Below are 8,839 nucleotides of genomic sequence, written 5' to 3'. Positions count from 1 at the left end.
ATTATATGTCGAGGGGATTTTTTTTTGATCCAGTCTATTCGGTGTTCTGTATGCTTCTTGAACCTTCATAGGAATATCGTTCTTTAGATTGGGAAAGTTTTCCTCTATAATTTTGTTGAATATATTTTCTGGGCCTTTGATCTGCCATTCTTCTCCTTCTTCAATCCCTATTATTCTTAGATTTGTTTTTTTTTATTGTGTCCCAGATTTCCTGAATGTTTTGTGAAGAGAATTTGTTGGATTTGCTGTTTTCTTTGACCAGAGCATTTATTTTCTCTATGGTATCTTCAGAATTTGAGATTCGTTCTTCTATCTCTTGTATTCTATTGGTTATGTTTGATTCTGTAGTCTCCGTTCGTTTACCTAGGTTTTCCATATTCAGCCGGTTCTCGGTTTGTGTTTTCTTCATTGCCTCCATTTCAGTTTTCAATTCTTGAACTGTTTCCTTTACCTGTTTGATTGTTTTTTCTTGGTTTCTCAGGGTATCATTCATGGATTTACTTATTTCTTCAAACTTTTTGTTATATTTCTCATCCATTTCTGTACTCATTTCTTCAAACTTTTTGTTATATTTCTCAACCAATTCTTTAAGGGAGTTATTCATATCCTGTTTAAGGGACTCTATTGCTTTCATAATGACACTTTTTTCCACTTCTTTTGGGTTAAGGTGTTCAAGTCCTTCTATTGTAGGGAAGTTGGGATTTGGTGTTTTCATGTTGTTTTTCAGATGTTTCATGTTGGAGAAGGTCTTGCCTTGGCGTCTGCCCATCTCTTCCTTCAAATGCTCTCTATCGGAACTTCTGGTACTGAGTCAGATTCCTTTGTTGGGCAGGGACTTCACTGACAGAATGAGAATGAAATGTTAATGGTCAATATCTTCTAAGTGAGAGTGAAATTTGTAGGTCTCTTTAGCAATGCTCTGAAGAACAAATTTTCAAATAGCAATGTTACTTTCATTATAACTCGGCAAATATTTAGATATCTGGCTTCCACTCAGTTGTTTTTCAAAACAACCCAGAGAATTGACTATGGATAAAGAAAGACATTATTCATCAAGTCAAATTTTGACTTTGATCTAGTCCACAGCTCAGACTTGTCTATCATTGCATGAAAGCTTACATTATAGTCCTGTAAGATTAATAAGCCTCATAAGTAGCAGTTTTTCCACATTTCTGGTCTGAAATTTAGACTGCTGTCTCTAGTATTACTTAAAATAACTGTGCCAAAATTTGGAAAATAATGGTTATTTTAAAAACAGCTGTTATAAAGTAGGCTAGTTACTAAACTTTAAATAGTGTATTATAGTACTTGCACATTGGGCTTGAAATGGGTTTTTTTACATATTTATTTCATTTCATTATGTATGTATATTCTCCTTATTTGTATGGCTCATGAGTGGAGATGTCTACAGAGGCCAGAAGAGGGTGTCAGATCCATGTAGTTACTGGCAGCTGTAAGTCACTTCCATTTCTCATTGGTTATGACTATTAATTGGGACTGGAGAGATGACTCAGCAGTTAAGAGCACTGCCTGCTTTTGCACAGTTCCTGAGTTCAATTCCCATCAATCACATGTGGCTCATAACCATCTGTAATGAGATCTGGTTCCTTCTTGAGGTAGAGACCTGGCCCGTTGTTCTCATTAACTTAGACCATGAAACTCAATATAAACCAATTCAACAGAACTGCCATATATGGACTGCCCATGCATGCTTCAGCTTTGCCAGGGCATTCATTTAAAATTTCATCCATTTAATTCATGACTATTAATCAAGTCACTACTTTGGCCTTCAACCACTCTGTACAGGATGCAGTGACCCACCCATCTAGCTAATCTTCCACTGATATGAGATCTCCAAATGACTAAGGGAAGTCTAGCTTTTAATAAATCAGATTAATAATTTGGTTTTCTGATAAAATCTTAGAACCCCTAAACACCTGGCATGAAAGGCAAAGAAAAATTGGCACTGTAGTTTCTAAAACTACTTAGTGAGATCAGTATCTTAAAAACCTACTTTTTGGGTTGTAATTCATTGCGTTTTATCACCAGAAGGTGATATAGTCAGCCCCTAATTTAAAACACATCTCATATGCCAAAGAGTTATTGTCATAAGTCAGCTGTATATTTTAGGAAATATAATATTTTTTTACAATATTGGCTATTTACCTTGTTTCAAAATGAATCAATTGGTAAGACAATATATGTATCAGTGATTGTGAAGTATTATAATCAGGGAAACCAAATCCAATGATAGAGTATCTCCATGTTGAGGATGAGTTACTCTTTCTTCTCCTGGGGTTTTAAGATGGCAACAGAACTTGTCAAAGTCTCTACATGACACCAGATTTGAATACATGAAACATAAAACTGGGAAGGGTCATGGAAGCTTGTATGAAGTTCCTAAAATTCACTGAGTCCCTATGTGGCTGAGTTGAAATTCCTGGTTGGAAGTCCCAAGAGAACATTGTATGAAACAATGAAAGCAAGCTTAAGTTTCAATGGAAACCTCAGGAAGGTGCAGATATCAGGCCCAGGAGACATTGGTTAATGAAGCTGTAGACACAGAGTAGGGTGGCCTCCAGACAAAGGCTATATGTATTTCAGATGGCAGAACTTGAGGAAAGGTTTGCCTTTGAAGCACAGATAATTATACTATGAGCTCCAGATTCCAGACATAGAACTGCAATGCTTAGTTTTTGCTCTGGTGGGTTTTAGCCTTACTTTTGGTCTAATATTTCTGTATTATTGCCCTTTACTTTTGGAATTGGTATGGTTGGTCTGTGCATTCAAAGTGTGTAGCTTGTGGTTGACTTTTAAAGTGGTCCAGTTAAGAGATTACACTTTGAGTCTCAGAAGAGACTTTCAACTTTTGAACAACAGTAAGAACTTTAGAGACTCTAATGAATTCTACATTTGGAATTAATGCATCAGCATTATGAGATGACGATAAGGCTATGAGGGCAAGGATGGAATGTTGTGAACTGAATCAGAAATGTCCCTCTATTAGTTAATGTTCTTTATTGCTGTCACAACTTGCCAGATAAGAAAGAAATTTAAGAGAGTTTGGGCTTATTTCAAGTTAAAATTAAAAGAATAAGCCCATTATGGCAAGAAAATAATGTTGGCAGAAACATGAGTCAGTTAGCTGGTCACTATCCAGAAACAGAGATGAAGGACATTTTTCAGTTGATTTTCTCTCTTTTATATTTATTCCAGGATGTTGCTCCATGGAATACTGTTGCACACATGTAGGCTGGGTTTTCCTAGCACAAATAACTTGATATAGATTCCCCCCTCACATATCTGTCTCCTAGTTGATGCTATATCAATCATGTTGGCCAGAAATATTTACAGTTAGTCTCCATAGAGCCACATATCTGAGTTCTTCATTCTCAAGTGGTAGAGTTATGTTTGAAAGTTGTGGAAACTTCCAAGGAGGTGAAACTTGGATGAGTTTGTCATTTGAGGATAGGATTTTCATTTGATAGCTTGACCTGATTTCTATTTTCTCTGTCTCCTGACTGCAGACTTAATATTGCTTTACACACTGGGCACCATGTCTTCCCAAATATGCTGTACTGTACCCCTTCTTAAATTGTAAGGCAAAACAAAATATTCTTCCATTAATTTGATTCTTCAGGTATTTGGTAATGGGGAAAATGACTAAATTATCTATGCTAGGTGGTACCAGATAACAATGAGGTCCCTTAGTTACAGGTGAATTGGCCCAACTGTCAGGAAATCCATGCTAGTGATCCCATGCCAGGCTCTGTCCTCTAGTTCATGCTGTCCTTATCCTAGGACTCTGAATATCAGGCTGCCCTTCACTGTCCTTAAATAAGATTAAGATTTAGGTATCAGGGTAATTGTAGTCTCATAAAAAGAGTTTGGCAATGTTCCTTCTGTTTCTGTTGTATGGAATAATTTGAGGAGTGTTGGTATCAGTTCTTCTTTGAAAATCTTGTAGAATTCTGAGCTGAAACCATTTGGTCTTGGGCTTTTTTTGGTTGGGAGACTTTTGATGACTGTTTCTCTTTCCTCAGCAGTTATAGGTCTGCTTAATTTGTTTATCTGGTCTTGATTTAATTTTGATAATTGATTTTTTATCCAGAAAGTTGTCCATTTCCTTTAAGTTTTCCAATTTTGTGGAGTACAGGTTTTTGAAATATGACCTCATAATTCTCTGTATTTCCTCCATGTCTGTTATGCCCCCCTTTCCATTTCTGATTTTCTTAATTTGGATATTCTATCTGCATTTTGGTAGTTTAGATAAAGGTTTGTCTATTTTGATGATTTTCTCAAAGAACTAACTCTTTGTCCCATTGATTCTTTGTATTGTTTTCTTTGTTTCTATTTTGTTGATTTCAGCTCTCAATTTGACTATTTTCTGCCATCTAGTTCTCTTGGATGAGTTTGCATCTTTTTGTTCTAAAGTTTTCAAATGTTCTGTTAATTCACTAGTGTGGGATTTTTCCAGCTTCTTTATCTAGGCATTTAGTGCTGTGAACTTTCCTCTTAACACCACTTTTATTGTGTACCATAAATTTGGGTATGTTGTGTGATCATTTTCATTGAATTTTAGGAAGTATTAAATTTCTCCCTTTCTTTCTTCCTTGACCCATTGATGATTAAGGTGAGCATTGTTTAATTTTCATGTGTTTGTGGGCTTTCAGGAATTAGTATTGCTGTTGAATTTTAATTTTAAACCATGGTGATCTGATAAGATAAATGGGGTTATTTCATTTTTTTATTTGTTGAGGTCTTCTTATGAGGCTACAATTACCCTGATACCCAAACCATGGAAAGACATTACTAAGAAAGAGAATTACAGACCAATCTCACTCATGAACCTATCAGAATGGATAAAAAATGCCCCAATTTTACAAATATCTTCCCTTATAATGACCAATCTATCTACTCTTTTCTCCTGTGCCTTTATTTCACTTCGGCAAATTCTTATTAATGTTTTCATTCTTTGTAACTTGCATCCTTTTTATAGGTGCCATGGAAGCTACAGGACGACTATGTTTCTATGGACAATGTGTTATCATGTTCCTTCTTCAGATGATCACACCAAGCACAGGTATAAATCATCATTCACCCTTATAGCTTAAACGATGTCAAATGTGTTCAAAATAGTAAGGAGCAATAACATGGATTGGTGCGAGAGAATTGTCTGTAATCTGTCAATCATATTTTAAATAAATGGTGATTGGCCAGGCAGGATGTATAGGCGGGAAAACCAGACAGGAAGTAGAGGTGATGCAATGAGAACAGGAAAATTCTGGGAAGCAGGAAGTCCCCTCTGCCATTCCTGCCCAGACCACAGAGAAGCAAGATGTAACCTGCCCCACTGGAAAAGGTACTGAGCCACATGGCTAACACAGACAAGAATTATGTGTTACCGTAAGATGTAGGAATTAGTTATTAAGAAGACTGAGCTAATGGGCCAATCAGTTTTATAATCTTATGGAGTCCTCTGTATGATTTTCTTTGTGACTTGCTGGTTGTGGGGTACTGGGCAGGACAGAAACCCCAACAAGCCAGCCCTTCATGTTACAATGGATAATATTTTAAGACCATTGTTCTAAGGCTCTAGGTAACTGTCTTACTCTTCTATTCCTGCCATAAAATACCACTACCAAAGCAACCTAAAAAGAGAAAGAATTTAATTAGGCTGAGGGTTTCAGATTAGGTTCCATAATGGTGGAAAAAGTCCATAACAATTGAGAACTCACATCTTTTAACCACAGTGCACACTGGAACTCAAAACAACCTCCAGTAACATACTGCCTCCAACAGGCCGCACCTGCTAATTCTTCCCACACAGTCCCATCAATGTGGACCATATATTCAAACATTTTAGCCCATGGGGCCATTTTCATTCAGACACAGTAACTACAGGGTTAGGAATGAGTCATTCTCAACCAGAAGATCTTTACCTAGATTTGTATCAGATTCTTGGGAGAAAATAAACGTGAAGAATATTAAATACTTGCTCCTCAGAACCCAGTATTCATATTGAGCAAACATTGTAGTGATATTTTATTTGTATTTTAATAAATAAAGCTTGCCTGAAGTTTAGAGAGTAAAACAACTGCACTGATCATCTTACAGACAAGGCAGTGGTGATTCATACCTTTAATCCCAGTAGCCACACTAGTTTGCCATAGAAACCTGGTGATATGGTACAAACCTTTAATTCAAACTTTAGGGAGGAATATCACGTTTATTATGATGACTCTGTAGTAAAGCTTGAAATAGAGATGGTGATGATTCCAGAAGATCTTTTATTTTACAGAATTGTTTAAACTATTCTTGCTTTTTTGTTTGTCCATATGAAGTTGAGCATTGTTCTTTCAAGATCTGTAAAAAATTGTATTTAAATTTTGATGGGGATCACATTGAATCTGTAGATTGTTTTTGGTAAGATGACCTTTTATTACGATGATAATCCTACAAATTCATCAAAATGGAATCTTCCCATTTTTAATACCTTCTATAATTTCTTTCTTTGAATACTTGAAGTTTACCATACAGGTCTTTAACTTGCTTAATTTGAACTATCCCCAAGATATTTTTATTATTTATGTATCAGTAGCTTGAGAGTTCTGCTCTACAAACAAGACTACCTCCAGAGTTCAGGTCAGAAGCCACAGAGTAGCAAAAGGAATTTAGTATATTTTTAATCTGAGGGATAAAAACTCATATACATCATCTGAGTGTCATTATCTTTTATTCTTCATTAATTCTATTTCTTTTGTCCCAATCACCTATAATTTCTCAACTCTAATTCTTTAGCTACAATTCTAATTCCAATTCCTTCTGCTTCTTGTTCAGCTATCTTAAACACACCTTTTTCATGAGGCTTGAAGTAATTTCAATACTTACAACTCATTGGGTAAGTGATAAGGACAAAACAAGTTTCAAGTTTTCAGGAATATTCTTGTCATCAGAGCCCAGTGGCACAGTGCCCAGTTACCTAAACTTTGAGTCACAGATTTATTTTTTATCAGTTAGACTTGGCAAATGAAAAATTGGCATTATTTTTTTAGACTGCATTGTGAAAAATCCTTGATTAGATACTTGTGACTCTGCCTTAGTTGACAATAAATACTCTGAAGGATTTTAATTCTAAAGGCCAGACACCTATATTTTGCACAATGAGTAAAATTTGTGAAAGTTCCATTTGATCTGTCTAAATGGACACTATGTTTGGTCAAATCATCCTGTCAGTAAACCAAGGATAGAGTTCAGGCTTCTAAGTTTCTCACCATAATGTGGAGAACTTGTTTTATTTACCATGGTGTATATAACATGGTATAGAGAGAAGTCACCTTCCTGACCATCCACAGATATTTGTGCCCATAAAATAAAAATGCAATCATGAGATTACATTACATGAAAATGCAAGGTAATGGGAGATACCATATCTGTATTTGCATTAGTGAAATTACAGACAGGTGCAATAGTTTTCAGAGTCTGTGGCCCTGCAGACATTGCCTGATAGGGTTCCTCCAACACAGAATCATTCATCTGGTGGGTTGAATCTGAACTATCAGTTGCTACCTGTTGTAACTGCATCATGACCTGCAATAGCTTGTGATAATTGCTCCTGACATTTGTGGCTATTGTAAAGAGTGGTTTTTTTGGCTCTGATTTTTTTATTTACAGAAAAAGCTAGAATTTGAAGACTTCAAAGGAATTCTAAAAAGTTGGGGACATTTCTTAAATTTCATCCATCCAAAATTAAATATTAAATATAGTAATTATTCCTTAGTGAAATTACTACAAAAACTATTGGAGATAATATCTGTTCAGCATTTCACATATCCTAATTATATAACCCCCAAATGATATTCTATCTCATTTCTCCATTATTCATCATTAAAATTTATATAAATATTTACCACCATCATATAAGATTTAAAAACCAAATTCTTTTGTTTACTATCTTTTCCATTCAAAAATTTACACTCCCTCCTCTCCTCCTATTTCTCTCCCTCTCCCCCACTCACCCTTCTCTCTCTCCCTCCCTCCTTAAGAGAGGGCAGACTCCTGCCCTGTGGGAAGTCCAAGGCTCTCCCCACTACATCCAGGCTTAGGAAGCTGTGCATCCAAATAGACTAGTGTCCCAAAAAGCCAGTACATGCAGTAGAAACAAGTCCCAGTGCCTTAATCAATGACTTCTCAGTCAGGCCCCATTGTCAGCCATATTCAGAGAGTCCGTTTTGATCACATGCTCGTTCAGTCCCAGTCCAGCTGGGTTTGGTAAGCTCCCATTAGAACAGGCACACTGCCTCAGTTGGTGGACCAACCCCTCATGCTCCTGACTTCCTTGCTCTTCTTCTCCCTCCTTCTGCTCTTCAACTGGACCTTGGGAGCTCAGTCCATTGCTCTGATGAGGGTCTCTGTCTCTATCTCCATCCATAGTCGACGAAGATTCTATGGTGATATTTGAGATAATCATCAGTGCAATTTTGGGGCAAGGACAGTTCAGACACCCTCTGTACTACTGCCCAAGGATCTAGCTGGGGACATCCCCATGGACACGTGGGATCCCCTCTAGAACCAAGTATCTTGCCAACCCTAAAATGGTTCCCTTAATGTAAATATCTTCTTCCCTGCTTCTATATCTGCCTTTCCTCCATCTCCACCCCTCCACTCCCCCAAGCTCTCCCCAGTCTTTCCCATCTCCCTTCCCTCTCCCCCTCTCCCATTCCCCCAACCCCTTCCCCGCTCCTAGTCTGTTTATCATTTGTATGTGGATTTTCTCTTTAGTTTGTTTATATGGTGGATTACATTGAAAGGTTTTTTTGTAGTTTTGAACCATCTCTAC

Source organism: Myodes glareolus, chromosome 3 (assembly GCF_982192425.1).
Source record: "Myodes glareolus chromosome 3, mMyoGla1.1, whole genome shotgun sequence".
Classification (NCBI taxonomy): Eukaryota; Metazoa; Chordata; class Mammalia; order Rodentia; family Cricetidae; genus Myodes; species Myodes glareolus.
This window is presented reverse-complemented; position numbering follows the sequence as displayed.